The sequence below is a fragment of the Podarcis erhardii genome (genome assembly GCF_964252035.2).
Source record: "Podarcis erhardii genome assembly, chromosome: 13".
NCBI lineage: Eukaryota > Metazoa > Chordata > Lepidosauria > Squamata > Lacertidae > Podarcis > Podarcis erhardii.
The window spans coordinates 31,937,367-31,951,408 of NC_138502.1; the positions used below are offsets into that span (position 1 = coordinate 31,937,367).

Below are 14,042 nucleotides of genomic sequence, written 5' to 3' on the forward strand. Positions count from 1 at the left end.
TAAAAGCGTGGCGGCTCCTTACCACTCCGCTGCGCCGCTCTGACCGCAGTGCCAACCCTCAGGCACCGCAACACAATTTGGAAACAATGTGACGGAAATGTTTAATCTGTGCAGCCCATCTGTGCTGCGTATTTCTCCACATCTCCCCGAGAGAGGCGCCTTTGAATCTCCACACTGCCTTTAATATTCTCCTAAATCATTCCCCCCACTGCACTTCAAGGGCCATTGCTACAATTTCACAGGTTCATCGAAAGTGCACCAGGGAGGGAGGGGGGATGTTCCAGGGGGTGTGTGTGTGTGGAGGGAGGGGGGGAAGCAGGGGTAACAGGGCATTTGTTACTTGAGATCTTTTTATTTCATTTTATACCAGTTTCCAGGGATTATTCTTGCTCGTGCCCTTTGCAAAGAGGCAGGGGGTGGGGGGAAACACACCCCAAATAAAGACATCAGGCAGCTGGCATGAGTAAGGTTGCTTTTAAAGAAAGCTGGTTGAAACAGAGGGAAACATTATTCCCTAAGAGTCCAGCTCTAATCAGCTTTCCAATTTCAGGCCATGGGGCAACTGTCTGTCCTATGAGCTTCAATGGGGATGCCTATGATGATCTGATTTGGCAGGTCCCATTAAGTATATGAAGAAAATCACTTTGTTTGTCATTCTGAGATTTGGAGATCCGTGGCCCCATAGCTGTCTAGGGCAGCCACTACTGGAGCAACTTGCTCATGTAAGCCACCAGACCAATACAAGCCTCATAGGCGCCCATGTGCCAAACCAGCACAGAGGTCTGCTACACTGGGTATGCATAGGCCGATTGTTTAGGACACAACAGCATTCGTCCAGCAGCACAGTACAGTGGTACCTTGGTTTACGAACTTAATCCGTTCCAGAAGTCTGTTCTTAAGCCGAAGTGTTCTTAAACCAAGGCGTGCTTTCCCATAGCAGCGGGGGACTCAACTTACAAATGGAACACACTCAACAGGAAATGAAACATGTTCTTATTCCAAGGCAAAGTTCACAAACCAAAACACCTACTTCTGGGTTTGCAGAGTTCTTAATCCAAGTTGTTCATAAACTAAGCTGTTCTTAAACCAAGGTACCACTGTAATGCATGTGAGGCTCAGAGCTTGCACACTGTCTACTTTTCAACCTCAGATCCAGTAGAACATCCACAGTCACCTGCTATTCCATACTTCCATGAACTGGGTTCAGGGGCGCCGACTTATAAAAAATATTGGGGGGGCGGGGGCCCATACCGACTTATAAAAAATATTGGGGGGGCCCAAGACCTCCAAACCGCTGCTGCTGGGGGAACGAAAGGGGCGAGCCCCGGGCTGCCCCAACCTTAAGTGAACCTGTGAGGGCCTGCTCTTTGCGGCAGCCGATTGGCTGCCGCCGTGGGCGGTGAATATTAATGAGCTAGGGGGAATCCCCGCTTGTTGATGGGTCGAGAGCCCGCAACCCCACCCCCTCTCTAGATCGGGAGTGGCTTTGTTTTAACTCATTACTGAATGTATTTTAAAAGGTAACTATCGTCAAACAAGGAAAATAAAAAATACCAACATAATTTTGTGATTTTACAAAGCATAATATAACTAATAATGTTCTTAAATTATTGGGGGGGCAGAGCCCCCCCAAACGAATTTTTGAGGGGGCTCGGGCCCCCTCAGGCCCCATGGAGTCGGCGCCTATGACTGGGTTACTAAAGTACAAAAGCAGCTGGTTGGTGTGTCACCTTAGATCTGCTGCGCATGCCACTTAGATGGTCCTGGTTGCTGCCACCTCTTTGGTTGCTCCCATGCCACATCAGGAGTATTTAGAGCTTCTCATCTGATTAGGATTTCTTTGTGTGTTTATACAACACACCAGATAGGAGTGCTCTCCAGAATAAAACACAGATCAGAATGCAGCTATCCTTCAGTTTCGGCACTTCTCCGAATTTTGTAAGGTAGTTTTTGGCTCAAAAAACCCCCTAACACAATGCATATAGAAAAATGCATGTTGCAGTTAAAAGTTTGTACAAAAACGCATGCGTTAGGGTAGAATACACACAATAATATACATTATGCAGTAAAACGCATACAAAAATGTGTTTAAAATAATGCAATTTTCATGCATTTAAAAAAACCCAGCTGATTGATGCAGAATACTTATGTATTGACATACTAAATTGATATGGACTGGAAATATACTGAACGGCATTTCCTACAACCCAGTAACAAACTTCAGTAAAAAGATGGATTTCCTCCACCTTTCAGAGACATGAGTATGGTCATGGAAAAAAGCAGAGAACATGTATGTACAATGTGGGCATCTCCTGTGTATCTCTTTGGCATATGCAGGAAAAAATCAAGATGACTTTCAGAAATCATGCTGAAATTCACAGAATAGACAGAACAATCTTTTAGGGTGCAGGCCAGTATATTTTTAGTCCATTGCGAGGATGTGAACTCTTGAGTGGGAATTTTTTATGGACCGATCTTGTAGAAGTTATCCAGTCTCCTAACAAGAGTGGAAAAGCAATCAGTTTTATTTGTCTTGTTTTCAGTGCATGTGTATTTATTTCTAGACCAAGGGAATGGTCAAATACAATAAAGACCCAACTCTCAAGCCACACGGATCTGGGCCTGGACAGTAACTAGGTGGAAGACCATGCGGGATTCCTTCCTACGCTACTCTGAACTCCTTGGAGGAAATGTGGACCCCAAGTGATAATAAAAATAATAAATTTCTATATATAACTGCCCTCACCTAACCTTTAGAAGCAGAGAATATTGCAACATATAAAGTGTAGACATAATAATATTATATTAAATTATAGCTTTGGAAGTAGTATTGTATAATATATCAATAAAAGCACACCTTTGGAATGTACTGCTAAAATAAACCTTACTATTTTTTTGCCCAACTTTCATTACTGTCAGACGTTTCACAGGCTTTGGTGAATTTGGTGTAGTATTTAGCTGAAAGTTTTACTGATGGGAATGAATGTATATATAGAGAGAGCGCTTGTCCAAATTTCAGCTTCCCAGATTATAAAATTTGGATTTGCATTTTTGCTTCTGTGGTGAGACGCTAAATAGTTTTGACATCCTGAAATCCAGATTTCATCCACGAGATGCTGTCTGCTGTCTTTATAAGTCTTGCTTGGTTGGAATCAATTTTTCTAAGCTCAAGTTCAAATTGGACAGTTTCTCATTGCTTGAAGTTGTCTGCACTTTCAGTTTCTACCAATATCTGTGTCAGAGCTGATCAAAAAGTATGTGCACAGCAACCCAGAATTAGACAATATATGAATCTATGAGCAGCCATGCACCTCAAAACTCCTGTGGTGTCCAGGATGCCCTTGATTTGAACATAAAATTTAGCTTGTCCTTTGCAATCTTCCTATTTTTACTAGGTGCTCACTTTCAGCTGGATTTTGCCCACACCTATATCTGATGGCTGCTGAGAAACAATGTATGGACTATTAAACACTGGAAGACGTGGCTACCCTCTTCTTTTAGGGAAGTGCACATTTGTTAGGAAGTACTCATTTCCCTGGAACATTCCTGCTGTATAGAGTGACCATCCTGAGGTTCTCAACGCCCCATAGAATAGACACTCCTACAAACTGCAAAGATCAGGACTCCCCAATCCTACACCAAGACCCACAACATCCCACAAAACAATTGCTAATTTATGTCACATTGTCTGTGCAATGCATTGTATTCCTTATTTAACGATCTGTACTTGACATGGAGGATCAGATGCACGATTTCCTAGTTGAATTTATGTGTTTCTCTCTCTCTCATTCATACACATACATTCATACACTTAACCATCCCTGCCTTGCCATTCATGGGCCATTCAGGTGGAGAATTGTGGGGGTACTATGAGCAGTATAGCTTTTATTAATGGCAGTGCTGCTCCCGGGTTTGTGTGGGCACAAGGCTTTCCTCACCTTGAGCTAAAGCTTTCTGCACCTATCCCTCCCTCCTGCAAGCTTTAATCCAGTCCCCACTGCCCTCCTGCACACCAGCAGGGCAGCAAGGATTCGGATTCGAAATTGTGCCCTGCCCGAGTCTCTTCTTGAAGATACGTTCAAATATCCATGAGAACCCCAGGCAGCTGTCTGATCTCTGTAGATACAGGCTAAGACAACTAGCTTTCCTGCTTTTGGGGTGGTGGTGAGGTCCCGGGGGCGGGGGGGGGGGAACATGCTGGGGTAAATGCACTTTGAGAGCTTTTGATCCCTCATTTTGAATCCAATGGGGTCAAAAAAGGTACACTGTATACCTTCAAAAGGAACAAATGAATCATGGTAAGAGCTGTGATTGTTTCAGCAAACCCTGTTCATGTCTGTCTGTGTGTGTGTGTGTGTTGAGGGAAGGAGGAGGGGAGCTGGACGCATTCTGGTTTGCCAAGATTTTCAGGCCGGTGCTGTTCGTTACATCATCTGTTCAACAGAGGTGTTGCTATAGCAGCTGCTTATAGCTTCATTTCCTGGATACCCCCCCAGGGGGGTGTCACAGCCGGATCCACCTGCTCTTTTACCCTACCCTCGGCGGGGTCATCTTAAGGTCGCCAAAATAAATGAACGCCGTTGCTAATGATCTGTTTGCTGGCTGTTTATGCTCCGTGAGTGTCAGGGGCGCTCACATTTAGTAAACTCATTATGGGTCCAATTAGACTTCACCATTGCTAGATATTTAACTCTTTTTTTCCTTTTAAATTAGCATTTTAATAACATTCTATCCAGCAAGGATTGGGGTGGGGGGTGGGGATGGAGAACAAAATGACCATTTTTCACGGACAAAAACTTCTTTAGCCGTAGGTGGAACTTTAATAGCAGATCTGTGAGGGCGGCAAAAGGGAGCAGGTCCACCTTCCATTCACCCCCAGCCCCATGCCAGAGAGGAAACGATAGAAGGGGAAAAGGGGGGGGGGAGGAGATAAAGGAAACATTTCTATTTGCTTTATCACACACTCAATTTCCTAAATTTGTTCAGCAGCCAATTATTTTCAGCGTTAACGTCTTGAGCCGCTCGCATCTGATGAAAATGAGCAGCCATCAGAGTTAAACTTTGGAAGTGACCTGTGAAGGGGTTTGGAATAATTACGTAAAGGAGTCAATTTATTTCAGATTCCCCTGGCTGGAAGAACAATCCAGAGGAAAGAGGAAAAGTAAGAAGGGGGGGGGGAGAGAGAGATTAAAAGAAACAAGTGCTGATTAGATGATTAGAATTATCAAAATATCTCTTGACTGGAACCCCCCTGGAGGGCCACTTCTCTTAAAAAGGTCACTCCAATTATTCTAGTGGTCCCCCCCCCATTCCCTTAGATGACTGTGCGGAGAAATTCTTCCGCCCTCCCCGCCCTCAGCAACCTGTAATGACCAATTCTGCAATAGAAAGGGTGATGGAAAGCGGAAAACGAGTCATCGCATGCACTAGTTTTTACCAAGGAGCAGTGGCTGGTTTAAAGAAATAAGAATGGCTTTACTTTGGTCCATTTGCAGCACAACCTTGCTTGTGTTCAATGGAGTTTACTCACATCCTAGGTAAGTATTCATAGGATTGCAGCCTTAGTCCAGCACCCTCTCTAAGAGTTGCATTAGAGGCCCCTGAAAAATCCCCAAGCAGGGCACAATGGAGAGAGCCGTTCTGTTTGGCCCTGGCATCTGGTAGACAGTGATATAGCATCTTTGAACAAGGAGGCTCTCTTTCAAGCTAGCACAGCTACTAGCCATTGTTAGATCTTCTCATAGGCATCTGGCTGGCCACTGTGGGAACAGCAAGCTGGACTTTGAGCTGATTCATCTTATCTGTTTACTAAGAATGTGTTCTGATTATTTTAAAAGGCCATTTACTTTCCATGAAATCAAGCGGTTCATGATTTTGTGAGCTTATGTCATGCCCTTCCTCCGCTGTTCTTTGCATGCTTAAAGGCCCCAATTATTTAAGCTTTTCTTCAGGAGTGGGTGGGCTGATACACCACTCTTCATCAACACAGATTCTCTTCCACACTTGCTCATATCCATATTAAGGTCAGGCATGCATCTTAAAAATGTCATCTGCACCAGCCTTACGAATATTAACTTTGAGACTGTGAATGAAGCCTGTTCTCAAGATCCAAATCCATCCTGGCACCTGCAGTAAATGCTGAATCCCAAGCTAGTTAGAAGTGCCGTGTGTGGAGCCTGCTTTGTGATGGCTAAGGTCACTTGCAGAGATCTGCACACACCAGGTTTTTGCACCCTGCATCAAACAGCGGAAGAAGCATGCCAAAAAGCTGATATGTATAATGAAAACAAAACAGTGGATTTCTATGGGTGCTTTCCCTAACTGTTTAAAGCACATTGGGTATGGGACATGATCTCAGTCCTGGTCTACACATGCAACAGAATGAGATGGTATATGCCATTTGCAAATGTGCTACTGTGCTCATGTCCTCCTGGTGGGCTTCTCATAGGCATCTATAGGAACAAAATGCCGGGTAAGATGGTCCTTTAGCCTGATCCAGCAGGACTCTTCATAAATTCTTACTGAATGTTTGCTCCCAAAGGAGAAAGATTCTCACCTAAGCCACCTGCTAGACTCTTTTCCTACGTGTAGTGTGTTGTGTGTATATATATGTATGTGCTTGTGTATGCATGTGTTTGGAGGGGAATATTAAAAAATGTGCCCCATTTCATTCTGATGCGATGTCTAGCAACTAGTCTCAGTTATCCTGACAACAGTCCCATCACCTAGGTCAGTATTATTTCCATATTATAGATAAGAGATTGTTGTCAATATGGTGTGAGAACTGCTAAGGAATAGCTTCCAGGTGGTCAAGCTTTATATCACACGAGAAGCCCCAAAAGTATGGATGGCCCAGATCCTGTGGTCATGTCTCATCCCTGCGCTGAACTATCCTCAGAGCCACTGACATTGGCATAGGAAGTCACCATGAGACCTGGCAGGTCCATGCAATTGGAGTTTCTGTACATTACTAATTTAGCATGAAATGTGACTAACCACTGGGAAGCATTTTCTTTGAGATGAACATGCTGCATCAACATCTAGCTGGGTAGCTATGCTTGTAGGTTATAGCAAAAATGAATACAGTGGCACAAGCCTCTTTGGAACAGTACTAAGTTCATTCAGTAACATATAAATACATATTGAAAAAGAATGTGCTGCTAAAGACCACTACGGCTTCCAGTTTGCAGCTCACACACTTAGCCACTACGCTTAGCAGCCCACCAGAGTTACAGACACATTGACAAGCTTCACATAATTGCTCCACCATGTAAGCTCTGTGTTTAGAAGCTTATGCTTTCAGCAGCTAGCATGACCCAAGTCCAGCACAAGTCCTGGGATGGTGAAAAATAATGTCAGAAGCCACAATGAAATTCAAAACCAGACTTCACCCAAGTATTTTACTGCTTTCTGTAATTCTACATTGGCTGGAATCTATAATTGCATTATCTTCTACATTTAGAAATGGTCTTCCTATGGAAGAAGAAGATAGATTTGTAGGGCAATGGAGTTTGGAAACATCCTCATTTTGTTCAGTACAAATATATCTCCAAGGTTGAGCTTGTGGGGCTGGGAGAGGTCTGCTTGCAGAAAAAGGCATGAATGAATGGTGTAAATTGGGTAAAGCCTGCAATGTTGCCAATACATCTTTTGTGAGGAAAATAAATATATATGTGCTTTATAAAAGTAAAGCAGTAAGCCCACCTGAAGTATGAGAGAAAGGTGAAAAATAGGTAGGTGACCCAAGGCTGTATTCAACTCAGTTTTACTCAGTGTAGAAACATTGCAATTAATGGACCCAACTTGTCCCACTGAGTTTAGTGGGTCTGTTCTGAGTAAAATATAGTTGAATGCCACCCCTAGTGTTTTATCTTGCTGGACAGTACATTCGTCATTGAAAGCTTGGCTCACACTGCTGGTGAATATTCCACTGTGTCTTCTCTCCAAAAACTAGTTGAACTAGGGGATAGTTGAATGCTATTGAGGGCAAGTAAATAGATCTACTCCATGAGCCACAATATATAAAGGAAAGCTGTCCTGTGCTGCTCTCTCACTGTTCCCATCCATTTCAATGAGGCTTGCGCTGGAGAACTTCCCCATGGATTGTGCTCCATGTCAATGTGTGCTGAGTATGGGTACCATTTGAGTTTTCCATGCAGGCATCCAACTGACTCTAGCCAATCCTGCCTGCATCCAGTCTCATATTAATAATCATCACCTCTGACAAATGCTGCTCAAAAGGCTCAAACTCTTGAAGGTGAAAACATTCAGAACAAATGCAAAGAACGCTTCTCTTCTGGAACTTCATAATGTTTTGCCAATACTCTTCCACACTTCCCTATTCCTACTGCTGTGTATATTGCAACCTGTAACAATCTGGAAAATAGCTGAGAAGAAGTTTCAGCTGTGACATGTGGGCGATGGATTCAGGCAATAGTCATCTAAAAGCTTGCTATGTGGGCCCGACTGAATTTACTCATTTAGTCTGTAAGCCTTGAGGGAAGGGCCTTTGTCTCATCTTTTTGGTAGATGTGAGCTGCTTTTGAAGAAGATCTGTTTGAAAAATGGTATAAAAATATACCAACAAATAAAAATAAATACACATACAGAAGCCCGAGGTGGTTAAGTCCCGGAATATAAAGATGTAGGAAATAGGAAGCTGCCTTGCACTAAGCCATCCTTTCCAGGGTTTTAGACAGAGGACTCTTTTAGCCCTACTCAGAGATGCTGGAGGTTGAAGCAGGGACCTTCTGAATGCAAAACACATGCTCTACCACTAAGTTGCAAGCCTTCTGCCTTTTTTCAAATGTTTCAGCACATTAAAAACAATGCCACAAGTAGAAAACTAGCATATCAGAGACATTGTTTGGAGGTATTTTGTAGTTTTTGTTTTACACAGGGGAGCATTCAGATTTCCCCCCATGAAGCCTGAAATGGTACAGTCCATTCTTTCAGTTCAGATCTCAACAATCTTCATTCTGTTGCATCTACAGCTCCAGCTATGGAGAAATCACCATGCACTGATATCACCATAATCCAGTCAGGGTGTGAGAATTCTGGAAAAGCGAGCTGGGATAATGCTGGGCTTTTAACAGCAAGGTTGGAGGTGAGTCTTCCTTCTCACAATGTGGTTAAAGTCACCACGGAGTAGGATTCTAAGTTATTTCTGTGTTTGTTCCTGAATATCTGAATGTCAACATGAATACCTGAATACCTGAATATCAACATGGCAAGATGCAATCTGCATCATCAATGAATGCAGATACCATACCGAACTCGTATGGAACTTAGCTTGTGGTAGCCACTATATAGAAAACAGTGTGAATTAATATTTACTCTGTAGTAAGTTGGCGGGGGGAACCTGGGCTCTCCCACCAAGACAAGTAGTAATAAAGGTATTAGAGCTGGTAGGGGGGAGGAGAAGGAAGAGCCATGGCCCCATATCCTTCAATATTTTCTATTTTATATGCTTGTATCAGCCCGATTTTCATACCAATGGTTATTGCCCATGTTCTCCTTTCCCTGCTTATTATTACACATTAATGCTCTTTTCTGCCATTGTTACACTGCATTCAATTACTCTGCAATAGTCTGCTGTCCACCATTTCAAAAGCCAGCATGATGCCTGTTGTTTAGGTTAAGAAGGCTAAGAAGCAAAAAGGTGCTTCCAGATTGGCAGCCTCTATCACTACCCAATCACTGCTTTTTCACTGTAGAATTGCAGTGGACTTTCCACACTTGTGGGGTGAGAGTAGCCCTTTTGTGCGCATCCGTCACACTATCTTCCATCCACACTAGCGGATAACAACTGGGGCAGAAAAGAAGCCATTCATCTGAGCAGGTAATTTCATTAATAATTTTCCCCCTATTGTTTTTAATTTGCTCTAAAGGACTTTGAAATAAAATTTAAAAATCAATAACTTGTTTAAAATACTTGAAAGTGTTTAGGTTAAATTGTAAGAATGGGGGAACAGAGACCACACTGGTAAAATAACAGCAACTGAAAAGACCAGGATAGATAGTGTGAGATTTTCCACAGCAAAATTTTAATTGTGCTAAACCCCCCTTTTTATTTAAGCGCTATTGTACAAATATTTCAGCGTTTGGTTATTTATTTATATGTAGGCAAAAAGGCATTTTATTGCAATTTAAGAGCTCAGTTAAAGAAACCAAACACATGCTGATAAAATGGTGCTGCCAGAAAAGATAATAGCTAAATTGTACGGAAATTGATGTGTGGCATTAGGCTCTCCCACTCAGCATGTCACTGCACACGTTAAAACAGCACCTCTTGAAAAGATGGAAGAGTAAGAGCTAAGGCGATCTACACCTGGAGACTGCGTTACTGTTGCATTCTTTTTCTTTTCAAGTCAATTTTTCTGCAAACTGCAGAAAGAAGCAGCATGGCGAAAACAGAAGAGAACAACTGGACGCTGACATTATACTGACACCCCAGACAAAGTGAGTGAACGGAGCATAGCTATTCCATAGCAAGTAGCTAGTGTGGAAGCACCCTGAAAAAACAGAATTGCCCTACGACAGGTTATCAGTAGCTCAAACCACACGGCAGCTGCTGCGGCAAGTGTCATATAGCAAGATGTGCACTGCACCGTGGCTTCACATTCACGCACGTGCACCAGAAGCAAAGATGTGTATGCTCCACCCCCATACCTTCAGAGATTTAATTCCAGAGAAATGGGTGAGAAGTTGAATTGTGAAGAAGGACAACTCTACCAACTCATAATAACACAATTCAACAAAGCATCCCCCAAGGACAAAAAAAGAAAGACAAAAATAGTGGCAATGATGTAACAGGGGACAGGAACCACATGTGATCTTACATTTGAGATTCCCCATTATGGAAATAGTTGCTCATCATGCCCCTGTTTTTAGCACAAGTTCTTGTACAGTAGGGGGGCATGTTTATATCTTAGTGAGCCCTTGACTTTTCCCAGGTGTTGTTGAGTATCCTGCAGAAGAACACAAGAGTGGTGAGGTCCACTGCCCTGATAGTTTGCAACCCCAGCCCAGGGCAAAGCCATCTATCCCATCTCCAACACCCTAGAGAAGGCATCAATGTCAAAATCTGAGTATCTCCCTCACTGAACCTTTCTGGTGAGCCTCATACAGATTTCTCCATATTGCTCTAGTGCAGTGTTTCCCAACCTTGGGTCTCCAGCTGTTTTTGGACTACAACTCCCATCATACTTAGCGAGCAAGACCAGTGGTCAGGGATGATGGGAAGTGTAGTCCAAAAACAGCTAGAGACCAAAGGTTGGGAAACACTGCTCTAGTGACTTCTACCACAAGTATTCCTCTACAGATGTTCTGTTGGAAATGACCTGAACCTTGCAGGCCAAAATGTAGGTGGGGTGGGTTTGGGGTTTTTTCTGGCAACAGGAAGTTTGAGCAGAGACACCTGCACTTGGGTACAGTAAGAAACAGCTCTAAGAAGCCTGCTTTTCTCTCATTCAGCTACAAATAGAGCCTTAGAGAAATCCAGATGGTCCTAATTTTGGGGAGCAGGTGCATCGACTCAGTGCTTTTGATCCCTGAGGCTCAGACATGTGGGATGCTTCCACTGGTGCTTGTCCCCACCAGTCCACACGTCTGATGGGGACCACGGGGACAGTGCCATTCACATGGCTGGTTCACCATGATGAGTGCAGGGGAAGGTGCGTCTCTGGGAGAACGTTATTTGCCTTTCTCTAGGGCACCCCCTGCCTGTTCAGCTGTGCATGAGATCCTGTCATTTGGAGGTACCCTGAGATGCTATTTTCTTACGCTTAGGCGTGTGACAAAATTTTCCACGGCAAGAAGGGGTAGTAGTATTACCCCATTTCCCAGGATTCTGTAGGTCAAATGAAGGAAAGAGAAATTCCCCACAGCTTCTCCCTTGTGAAAATCAAGATGCTTCTGCTGCACAAGGGAGAACTGAAGGAGAATTTGGGGAGTGGAGGGAGGAAACAGAGCAAGGGGAAAAGAAAAGAAAAGCATCACCTTTTCTTTTCTTTTTGACAGCTATGGTTTAAATGTTTACTTTCTGTATCAGCTCAGCTGCACCTTCGAAACTGCCGTTTCATAAATACAACCGGGACGGCATAAGCTATAATTTGGAGATAGCAACCGCAGGACATATCTAGATCCGTTTGCGCTACTTTAATTAAATACTGCATTATGGCTTGTGACAACTTCATCGCTAAAGCGTAAATGAATGTGGAATTAAAGTGTTACTTAGGCTTTCAATATCATCATCTTTTGGGGTCTTTTTTTGTTTTGTTTTGTCTGCTCATGTCTTTCTTTCTTTTTCTTTTTGCTCCTCACCCTCCATTTCTCAGTTTAACAAAGAAAAGAGCCATAAAATCAAGATGCTTGTTCATTTACAGATGGAGCAGGCGTGGAAAAAGAAAAAGAAAAAAGAAAAGGCAAAGAAAGGAAGAAAAGAAAAAGATGGGCCACCGTTACACAAGTCTATAGCACTCCCTCTTCTGAGGTTTCTCTGATAGCAGAAAGAATTCCTTTGATGGGAAATGCTTGAATATTAATTGTGTGTGTGACTCTTATCTTTCAAACCCGGCTCCTTATGAATGATAGTTCTCATGGCTGTGGGATTTTGCCTCTTTTGTGTAGCATTTAATAGCCTGCTTTTAATTTAATTTAATTTTTTTTTATAAAAAAACCAAAACTGTTGATTCGTTAGTACTCTGGTACAATAGCAGGCTCTGGAAGTTCATACCATTTCATTTTTGATCTCCACAAATGAAGCAAGAGCAGTTTCCCCAGTCTCTGCTGCCCCTTCCAGCCCCCCCCCCCCTTTGACCACATCGGTAAACTTGAAAGGAGTTATGGGGCTAAAGCAAACTTATTTTATTCCCAGAAATGTAAGCCCCGATCCCATCAATCTATCTGCTTCTCCTCTAATGAAAAGCCAGACTGTATGTGACATTTCGTGGCACCAACCACTTTAAATGTTACCAACATCAATCGGGTTTTTAAATGTTACTCACGTCTCGCACGGATTGGGAAATGGTTTTATAATTATCTCCTGCTCTCTAAACGAACTGAGAGATTTCCACTGTTGTTCTTTCTTTCTTTTTTTTAATTCTTTATCACAGCCAAATTAAATGACAATGCATATTTATATTCCAAAGCTCCAGGAGATAAAAAATAAAAATAAAAATTTTAAAGCCTAACAAGTTTTTTGCAAATGTGTAGTTGCCTTCTCACCAAGCTCTGGCACAGTAAAGGAAGTTCTAAAGAATTTGATGGGTTCTTTTTTTCTTTTCTTTTTTACGGACAATAATTGGATTTACAAAAATTCCTTTTCTCCAAATCACTGCGAAGTCGGAAGGAAGGAAGAAGTTGTGATGTTGTTTGAGCTAAATATTGTGCTGACAAAACCTTTTGCAGTTCCTATTTTTGAACTCTGCAACCTAAACAGAAATGTTTGCCTCCTTTCATCTTCCTAAGAAATAACCAGCATCCTTCAATAATTAGTAATGTTAAGAGGAAAAGCTTTCCTATGCCAATTTTAAATAGGGTGCCACATTGAAGCATCGCCCCCTTTCTCCCCATCACCAATGTGAGCAGATTAGCAAAGTGTTTAGAACTAAATCTTTGTCTAATAAAGGCAGAGTTGGTTTTCACCAAGAGCTGCTTGTTATAAACCTGCCTTTGGAAAATGGAAGGAACGTCGCATTTAAAGAAACAAATTTCCCCGATAATATATTCGAATGGAAACGCACCGAATCCACTACGACACGGGCATAACTAATAAATTTGCAATATTTCAGCCTCAACAGCCTACAACGGTTCGTTTTAAAGATTTATGTGGTAAAAAATTACTCGGCGATGAATGGAGTTTATTCTGTGCCGGATTGGAAGGTATAAGGAATTAAACTACTGTCTTTAGCAGTGTATTTATTATTACCTCTGTCAAAGAACGAAGACTTTAACAGCATCCATGATAAATTTCAGCACAGAATAAACGGGGTGAGGGAACGGCACACATGCAAACACAAGCACATATATATTATATAAAA

At 42.5% G+C, this 14,042-nt stretch overlaps 1 protein-coding gene and 1 long non-coding RNA gene across 9 annotated transcripts in view; one reads left to right on the top strand and one right to left on the bottom strand.

Annotated features, from left to right (window-relative positions):
• Positions 1 to 14,042, bottom strand: part of SKAP1 (src kinase associated phosphoprotein 1) — a 314,733-nt gene that overhangs the window by 17,618 nt on the left and 283,073 nt on the right. The gene's annotated exons all lie outside the window — the stretch shown is intronic.
• On the top strand, positions 8,890 to 13,628 carry LOC309328329. Its single transcript, XR_014150782.1, has 3 exons — positions 8,890 to 10,461; positions 10,956 to 11,115; positions 12,339 to 13,628. It is a non-coding gene; the product is annotated as an uncharacterized lncRNA (long non-coding RNA).